Here is a 10,228-nt window from a genome sequence, read left to right on the forward strand (position 1 = left end):
GGCTAATAAATAAATAAATAACTGAAAAATTAAAATGCGAATAAAACAAACATAAGACATATATAGATAAAAATAGAAATACTGATGTATAGATGTAGTTTATATAATATTCCAAATGCGATAATATAAGATGAGTTATCTAAATACAAGAAAAATAAAATAAAAGAAAGATAAAATAAGATGGAATGGTGAGATCATATAGTAGGGATGTCAGCTTCCTGAGTGGATCCACGGAGCATGGCTACTTCCTGCCTGAGCTCTGCGATCTCCTGATATAGACAATCGGCTTCGGTAACATGGGTGAGATCAGACACTCCCATCTGTAAAGTGAGGTCAGCCACCTCCTGTCTAAGCTCTGCGATCTCTTTACGACACTCAGCAATCTGGGTGCGTATGTCGGGTGTCTGCAATGAAAGATTATTAGAGAAAATAGTGATTCTGGGAGATGGTGGTGTAGGCGTGTATTCAGCAATGGATGGTGATCTCGGTTCCTCAACGGTCTCTCCCTGGCCCTCTAGAGCATAACTCCAATTCGCTGGATCATGCACACTGGTCATCATAGGATCTGGCAGTGTGAAATAGTGGATAGCCTCGCTGTCGACTAGCAATCGGAACTGACATGGGTGGAAAGAGGCTCTCCTCATCAACCCTCTGGTCAAACAGAAGTCGATGTCCATGGTAGTGTACCCACAGTAGGTCCGAAGATGTAACAACTTGCGAGACAGACCTAAAGTGACAGCAATCTGCGTGATGATTCCGCCCACATGGATGACTCCTTCGGTAGATCTGGAGATACCGCTGAGACTGTATAATAAAAAGTTCCCACATGCTACTGGGCGAGACTGGGATGCACAAAATAATAGGAAGATCTCCTCTTCACTCAGTAGTGTCTCTACATCCGGTCTTCCCAGGAAGGAATGTGCTAATATCATCTGAAAGTATCTGAAGGCGGGGTTATGTATGACATGAGACAGCTGCGTAGATGGATCTTGGCTTCCGCCACCTGATATATCGCTCCAAAACTTCTCAACCTCCTTACCCAGAAAATATCCCATAGGTGTCTCCGGGATAGCATCAGGAGTGGTCTGGAAACCCAATAAGTCGCCGAACTCTTTCTGGCTGAAGGAGTACTCAACTCCAAAAAGCCTGAAAGCAGCATACCCATCTGGTCCAGAATATGGGTCATAGTCGAATGAACTCAGGAACTCCAAAGTCAGGTTCCTGTAGGTGTTACTCAAGTCATCAGCAAACTCGTCCCAGTGAAGCTGGTGGCTAAGGAATCAGATACTCGGCTCGATACCCAGTGCCTCCATACAATGCTGATCGGGATAACGTGTGGGTGCCATAGGGCGTTGATACAGAGCGATGTAGCGTTCTCTCTGAGCATTATCTCTATAGGTCACGTGCATGTCATCGAAATCCTGCATCCTGTAAAAGTTAAGAAAGTGATCCTGAAAAATACAACCCATTCAAATTTTTAGTCTCAATGCAAAATATGATAAAATAAAATAAAATTAAAATTAAATAAATGCGAAAAAGTAAAATGAAAGAAAAACCATGGGTTGCCTCCCATGCAGCGCTTGTTTAACGTCATTAGCTTGATGATTAGAATTTATACACCTGTAGTAGTAGGAGTCGGTGGATCAATCAGGGTGTAGCTCGAGTAGTATGTTGGAATGTCTCCTCCTTCGTAGAGCTTCAGTCTTTGTCCATTTACAACGAATGGACTACAGGTATCGTTCTTGATTTCTACGGCTCCGGATCTCAGAATCTTGGATACTTCGAAAGAACCAGTCCATCTTGAACGTAGCTTTCCCGGGAAGAGTCGTAACCTAGTGTTGAAAAGGAGAACAGAATCGCCTACATTGATGTTTTTCTTTACTATTCTTTTGTCGTGATAGGCTTTTGTCCTCTCTTTATATATTTTTGCATTCTCGTAGGCCGATTGCCTAAGTTCTTCTAATTTATGAATGTCTAGGGTATGCTTCTCTCCAGCGGCTAGGTAGTCTAAATTCAAAGTTTTAATGGCCCAATAGGCCTTATGCTCTAATTTGAACGGTAAGTGACAGGATTTTCCATAAACTAGTTGGTAAGGAGTAGTTCCTATAGGGGTTTTGAAAGCAGTTCTATAGGCCCATAATGCTTCTTGAAGCTTCTGAGACCAGTCTCTCCTAGAAATAGAAACAATTTTCTCTAGGATTTGTTTTATCTCCCTATTAGATACTTCTACTTGGCCACTAGTCTGTGGGTGGTATGGTGTTGCTACTCTATGCCTAACTCCATATTTTCTTAAAAGTTTGTCAAATATTCTCGATATAAAGTGTGATCCTCCATCGCTTATGACTAAACATGGTGTTCCAAATCTAGGGAATATATAGTTTTTAAATAATTTGATTACTACCCTAGTGTCGTTTGTGGGTGCAGCTATAGCTTCAATCCACTTAGACACATAGTCCACAGCTACTAAGATATACCTATTTCCTAAGGATGGTGGGAAAGGTCCCATGAAATCTATACCCCATACGTCAAAGAGTTCTACTTCCTGAATGTTTCTTAGAGGCATTTCATCACATCTTGAAATGTTTCCAGTGCGTTGGCATCTATCACATTTGACAATGCAAGCATAGACATCACGCCACATGGTAGGCCAGAATAGGCCAGCTTGAAGAATCTTGGCGTATGTCTTAGAGGTGCTCGCATGTCCATCATACGGTGCAGAATGACAATGCTCGATAATACTATTTACCTCTTCTTCTGGAACGCAACGGCGAAAAATGCCATCTTTACCCCTTTTGAAAAGGAGCGGTTCGTCCCAATAGAAGTTTCTCACATCGTGGAAAAATTTCTTCTTGCGGTGGTAGTCAAGATCAGGGGGTACTATGTCAGCAGCTAGGTAATTAACGAAGTCTGCATACCAGGGTACGTTACTTATTGCTAAGGAATTTTGGGAGTGCTCATAAAGATCTAGGTTATTATCTTCAATGGTTTCTACTCTAGCTATCAGTCTATCATAGGCGAAATCATCATTTATGGGTACTAGTTCTGGTTTTAGATGTTCTAGCCTAGAAAGATGATCAGCTACTACATTTTCAGTGCCTTTTTTATCTCTTATATCTAAATCAAACTCTTGTAGTAATAGAATCCATCGGAGTAACCTGGGCTTGTTATCTTTTTTACTTAATAGGTAACGAATGGCAGCATGATCGGTGTAAGCTATAATTTTTGCTCCTACTAGATAAGATCTAAATTTGTCTATAGCGAAAACTACAGCGAGTAATTCTTTTTCAGTTGTTGCGTAGTTAAGTTGGGCAACATCTAGGGTTCTACTGGCATAATAAATGGCATGTAATTTTTTATCTTTCCTTTGTCCTAGAACGGCTCCAACTGCATAATCACTAGCATCGCACATTATCTCAAAAGGTTCCGACCAATCAGGCGGTTTCATAATGGGTGCTGAGATTAATGCTTGTTTTAAAAGATTAAATGCGTCATTACATTTTTCATCGAAAATGAATTCAGCATCTTTCATTAAAAGTCCGGTTAAAGGTTTAGTTATTTTGGAGAAGTCCTTAATAAAACGTCGGTAGAATCCTGCGTGTCCAAGAAAGCTTCGGACTTCTCTGATGGTTTTTGGTGGTTTTAGGTTTTCTATAACTTCTATTTTAGCTTTATCTACCTCTATACCTTTTTCGGAAACTATATGTCCTAAAACTATTCCTTCGGTTACCATGAAATGACATTTTTCCCAATTTAGCACGAGGTTCACCTCCACGCATCTCTCTAGGATTTTCTCAAGGTTAGCAAGACAATTGTGGAAATCAAATCCGCAAACCGAGAAATCATCCATAAACACTTCCATGATACCATCTAGGTAATCTGCAAAGATTGACATCATGCAGCGTTGGAAAGTAGCTGGGGCATTACAGAGACCGAACGACATTCGTCTGTAGGCAAAAGTTCCATAAGGGCATGTAAAGGTAGTTTTTTCTTAATCTTCGGGGTGGATAGGTATTTGGAAGAATCCAGAGTATCCATCTAGATAGCAGAAGTAAGAGTGTGTGGCTAGACGCTCCAACATCTGGTCTATAAATGGTAAAGCGAAATGATCCTTCCTAGTTGCTTTATTTAATTTTCTATAATCTATACACATCCGCCATCCTCCTTCTAAACGTTTTGCTACATGTTCGCCTTTATCGTTTTGCACGACTGTGATGCCTCCCTTTTTAGGTACTACATGCACAGGGCTCACCCACTTACTATCCGAGATCTGATAGATGATACCTGCCTCAAGTAACTTAGGAACTTCCTTTTTAACAACATCACTCATTATAGGGTTTATTCTTCCCTGATGTTCCCTAGAGGGTTTTGAATCTTCTTCGAGCGAAATCCGATGCATGCATACGGATGGGCTTATACCTTTCAGGTCAGAGATATTATATCCTAAGGCTGAGGGATATCTTCGTAAAACGTCTAAAAGTTGGTTCATTTCCTCTTGGCTCAAGTTAGCACTAACTATAACTGGACGATTCATCTTTTCATCGAGGAACTCATATCTCAGGTTCTTAGGCAGTTCCTTAAGTTCTAAGGTTGGTTTCTTAGGGCATGGCATAGGATCTGGGGTAAGGGATAAACATTGGTAAAGGTTATCATCGATGTAGGGTTTCTTAAAGCAATCATCTTCCCTTATGAGAGTTGATGGTAACTTAATTGTTTTTATAATTTCTTTTTGTTCTAATTCTCTAACACATTCATCAATGATATCTAAGGCATAACAAGAGTCTCCCATCACAGGTGCCATAAGAAATTTCGAAAGTATAAATTCTATTTTCTCGTCACCTACCTTAAATGTCAATTTTCCTTTCTTGACATCTATTATGGCTCCTGCAGTCGATAAGAATGGTCTACCTAAAAGGATTGGTATATCATTGTCCTTTTTGATGTCCATGACAACAAAATCAGTAGGGATAAATAACTGACCTATCCTAACAGGAACATCTTCTAAAATGCCTATCGGATATTTAACAGATCTATCGGCTAACTGAAGTGACATCTTAGTGGGTTGTAATTCTCCTAAGCTTAACCTCTCACAAACTGCTAAAGGCATTAGGCTCACACTAGCTCCTAAGTCTAGAAAAGCTTTTTCGATGACATGATTACCCAAAAGGCAAGGAATGGAGAAATTTCCAGGATCTTTATCTTTCTTTGCTAATTTGTCCTCGGAAATAGCATTACATTCCAAAGGCTTCGGATCGTCAAGTCTACGTTTGTTGGTAAGGATGTCTTTGAGAAACTTTGCATAAGAAGGTATTTGGGTGATGGCTTCTGTGAAAGGGATTTCTACATGAAGTTTTTCTATAACTTTAATAAATTTTTGATACTGTTTGTTGATCTGGGTTTGTTTGAGTCTTTGCGGATATGGTATAGGTGGTTTATACGGCGGGGGTGGTACGTAACTTTTATCTTTAGGTTCTTCTCCTTTCTCTCGACCTTCTTGGTTTTCATATTCTTCTGGTTCCTTTACTTCGTCCGGGGGCTTGGTACATTCCTTAGAAGTTTCGGGTTCACTCAATCTAGGGTTTGGTGGCTCATCATAAGTGTTCCCACTTCGTAGGGTAATGGCATTGGCTTGCCCTCTCGGATTCTGTTGAGGTTGTCCAGGGAATTGTCCTCCAGGTGTAGTCTGAGAGGCTTGGTTTAAAGCTACCTGAGAGATCTGAGTTTCAAGCATCTTGGTATGAGTAACTATTTGGTCAACCTTGGTTCCTAACTGAGCAATCAATTCGTTAACATGAATGTTTTGGTTCATGAACTCCTTGTTTCGTTGGGTTTGAGCGGTGATAAAATTTTCCATAATTTTCTCAAGGCTCGGCTTTGGTGGTACAGGTTGCATAGGTTGATTTGATCTAGGGGCTTGATAACTAGGTCTCGGAGGTGTATTATTTTGAATAGGGTTATTGTTTTTATAGGAGAAGTTCGGGTGATTCTTCCATCCAGGGTTATAGGTATTCGAATATGGGTTCCCTTGGGTGTAGTTCACTTGCTCAGAGTGGGTTTCGTTTAATAGACTGCATTCTGCAGATTGGTGTCCTTTGGTTCCACATATCTCACAATCCGATGAAACTGTGGCTACAGTATTCGGGTTTATGCACATATGCTCGACTTTGAGGGCTAATGCGTCCATTTTAGCTTGCATCATGTCTATAGATCTTAGTTCATGCACTCCTCCTTGGGCTTCCTTCTTCTCAACTATCGCTCGTTCGACTCCCCATGATTGATGGTTTTGAGCCATATCTTCAATGAGGGCACTAGCTTCAGGGTAAGGTTTGTTCATCAGAGCACCGCCTGCGGCAGCGTCGATGGTCATCTTCGTGTTATAGTGAAGCCCATTATAGAAGGTTTGAATGATTAACCAATTTTCTAAACCATGATGTGGGCATGCTCGTAACAACTCTTTATATCTCTCCAAAGCTTCGAACAACGATTCTCCTTGGTTTTGGGTAAATCTAGTTATATGGTTTCGAAGAACGGAGGTCTTACTCGGGGGAAAGTATCTAGCAAGAAAGACTCTTCTAAGGTTATCCCAAGTCGTAATGGAATTGGGTTGAAGGGAATCTAACCATGATAGGGCTTTATCTCTGAGGGAAAAAGGGAATAATCTTAAACGTATTGCCTCAGGAGAAGCTCCATTGGTTTTAAAAGTGTCTGCTAATTGAAAAAATATTTTTAAATATTGGTTTGGGTTCTCGGTAGCGAGACATGCGAATTGTCTCTGTTGCACTAGTTGCAACAGGGAGGGTTTCAGTTCAAAATTATTAGCTGGGATGGTTGGGTTTACTATACTAGAACTAGGTTCTTCGTTAGATGGTTGAGCGAAATCTTTAAGAGGTCTTTGGTTTTGATCTTCGGTCATAGCTATCTTAATTCTATGAAAGAATAAACGTGCTCGAGCGTAACGTTCAGGTTCCGCCAGAGGATATACTAAGCTTAAACTTCCGGTGCTGCGAGTTCTTCGCATTGACCGGCGGGAAATAGCTTAAGTCTAAACGATATAACAACAGGAAAATGAAATTTGACGAAACTGGTCCCCGACAGCGGCGCCAAAAACTTGATGCGTATGTTTTTCGCAAGTATACGAACGCGTCAGAGTAATCTAAAAGATTGTCGAATCCATAGAGACCAAGTGTCAATCTATCGTTATCTATTGTTATGGTGTTTATCAAAGGCAGTCAAAATAAGTGTTTTAGGGTAGGCAAGGAAAAGTAAAGTATTGAATAAAGTTCAATTAATAAAGACAGGGTCGAATGTAATTCACGTAATCAATTAATAATCCAAGTACTTGCTAATAGAACTACTTATGGGCAATGTTTCCTACTTTGAAAAGAACTAATTTAATAGGAACTGTTGTTTTCGCGTATTCAGAACCGAGTTGTACTCCCTAATCAAACCCTCTTATTGTCACTTATAAAAAGAAGCACATTGCGTTAGAGTAGTAAACCTATTTTTAAGAAATATAGTATCTTGACTAAGTTGAAAAGTATCATAACCTGGATTTCTTAACCAAAAGAGGTTCTTACGAACCAGACTCTAAACTTATAAACGCGTCCGAAAATAGTTTTAAAATCTCTTTTCTTCTTAAGTTAGAAACTCCTAATGAACTAAACAAAGCGCTTTCGCTGTTTTTGAAATAGTTAAAAACAATTAAGTTTAGATAGACGTTGGACGACTTTCGATCTTACCCAACGGAATTGAAGTGCAGGAAAACTTAAGTTGAAAGTTAAAATAGCCCTTAAGTATTTCTACGAACAATTGTACGGATTATCGGTTCAATTACGATCCTTACATTCTAACCTTATAAATTTAGTTAGACATGGTAAAGTAAAAGTGCATTAAATTAAATAAAAGTAGTGCGAGTGCGGAAAGTAAATAAAAGTAGTGTGAGTGCGGAAAGTAAGTAATTTAAAGCGAGTGCGAGGAAGTAAATAATTTAAAGCGAGTGCGAGGAAATAAATAATTTAAAGCGAGTGCGAGGAAATAAATAAAGTAAAGCGAGTGCGGGAAAATAAATAAAGTAAAGCGAGTGCGGGAAATAAATAAAGTAAAGCGAGTGCGGGAAATAAATAAAGTAAAGCGAGTGCGGGAAATAAATAAGATAAACACAAGTAATAAAAACCTGCTCCAATCGGAGGGTTGAGTAAATTGCAAAGCGGAAATGAAAATGACGGCAGGATTAACTTCCTTCCAAAGTGCTCCAAACTCGATTACAGACTCGATCACAGACTCGATTACACAATTGTGGTAACACTCCAATGCGAAGCGATTACCACTTTAAAATACTGAATATATGCCTAAGTGAAACAAAGTTGCTCTGAGTTTGCCTCTGTTCTAAGTTTGGATCTTCGTCTGCTCTAAGTTTGGATGATTGTAAAAGTGATTTCGAGTTTTTATTTATAAGCAAGTAAAAAGATGGAAATGACAAGGATGCCCTTCAACTTGAAAATGGGAGGGAAAAACTTTCCTCTTGTGGCGCCCGCCACAAGGCCATGGCGCCCGCCACAAGCACAAAATGAGGCGCCTTAGTGGAAGTAGTGGGGAACATGGAAGTTGAGGGAAGTTGAGCTTGGACACGTCATGGCAGGGTCTATGGCGCCAGCCATGGGGTAGGCCACAAGTACAAAATGCTGAATTTTAGGGTTTTTAGCTCTTTTTCACTCCTTTTCTCGATCGGGGCTCCGATTAAAGTAAAAACCTGAAAACAAAGGAAAACATAGCAATAACACAACAAAATAACAATAAAACAACTAGAATGCATGTGAAATCGGAGTCGAAAATACGGTAAATTTCAGTGTTATCAACTAATAATCAACCTTACTGTTATCTATTGATGCTATGTTTATCTAAGTCTATAAATCAATAAAATAGGGGGAAACTAAAAACAAAGAAAAATAAAATAGATCTTGGAAAATATATCAAATAAGAGAGACCAGAATATGGTTTCCAGCATCCCTCTGGGACTCAATAAATTCTTGGCGTTTGTTATGTTTAAAATACTTTTCAGGAGAAAATATTAGTTTAAAGACACTAGCCTCACACCATCACGCTATTGGCTCGTGTTATATTTCAGAACCATAAATGTCATGTTGTCGGTCCACACGTACAATTTCGAAACACTCTTTGAAAACTACTATTCCTAATTAATGTCTAAAGCATTGTCGTTGTATTTAGAAATTAAAGATCCAATTTTTATTGATCGGGTATTGGTCTCACATTGTCATTCTGTTGACCCGTACCTGAGTGTTTTGAAATTGCAAATGCAAAAAATAGATCAAACATCGATCTCACACCGTCGTGCTGTTGACCGATATCGGAATGACTGAAAATTACAGATGTAGAGTTTATCGGATACTGGTCTCACACTGTCGTGTCGTTGACTAGTATTTATGCATTTTCACTATCATGCAAAATATTTTGAATATTAATTCTTAAAAACCATAACTGGAAAAATAATTCGAGACTAAAGGTTAACAAATATCTTTTTGCCGAGTCCCGTTGGAACGACGATCCTCACATACCGGAATCTATGGACTTAGCTAGACATAACATGGGTACAACTCATATTATTATTTTTGACCATATAAAACAGGAACATGATAAAGATGATATAGATATGAGTCATGATTAAATTCATCAAAACACACACACACACACACACACACACACACACACACACACACACACACACACACACACACACACACACACATATATATATATATATATATATATATATATATATATATATATATATATATATATATATATATATATATATATATATATATATATATATATATACCAGGTAATAATAAAAGCATATAAAACTTATGGGAATTAAAACAATGTGGGAAAATAAAATGCGGAAAAACTTGAATAAAAAAGAACATCTAAATAAATATAACAGTAAGATAAATCTTCGACAATCCAATTAGTGAACATAACTCTAAATAACAAGCAGTGTATTAATCCCTCAATGTGAATGATTAGTACTTTTTCGGTAAAATATATGCCTAATGAAAACTAAGCAAACTTGGATGATAAATTCTCCTAAACACTAATAATATATACATATGCTGAACTGCAATTTTGAACGTGTAAAAATCCTGGGAGGAAAGTATGGAGGAATGGGGGAAGATTGTGTTCTTTCTGTTGTAATTTTCCAGGGGGCAAACTG

At 38.6% G+C, this 10,228-nt stretch overlaps 1 non-coding gene across 1 annotated transcript; it reads left to right on the forward strand.

The window, feature by feature from the left end:
* Positions 1–6,419: 6,419 nt before the first annotated feature.
* Positions 6,420–6,526, forward strand: LOC127108887 (small nucleolar RNA R71). Its single transcript, XR_007796389.1, has one exon. It is a non-coding gene; the product is annotated as a small nucleolar RNA R71 (small nucleolar RNA).
* The last annotated feature ends 3,702 nt before the right edge of the window (positions 6,527–10,228 follow it).

The sequence above is a fragment of the Lathyrus oleraceus genome, chromosome 7 (assembly GCF_024323335.1).
Source record: "Lathyrus oleraceus cultivar Zhongwan6 chromosome 7, CAAS_Psat_ZW6_1.0, whole genome shotgun sequence".
Lineage (NCBI taxonomy): Eukaryota > Viridiplantae > Streptophyta > Magnoliopsida > Fabales > Fabaceae > Lathyrus > Lathyrus oleraceus.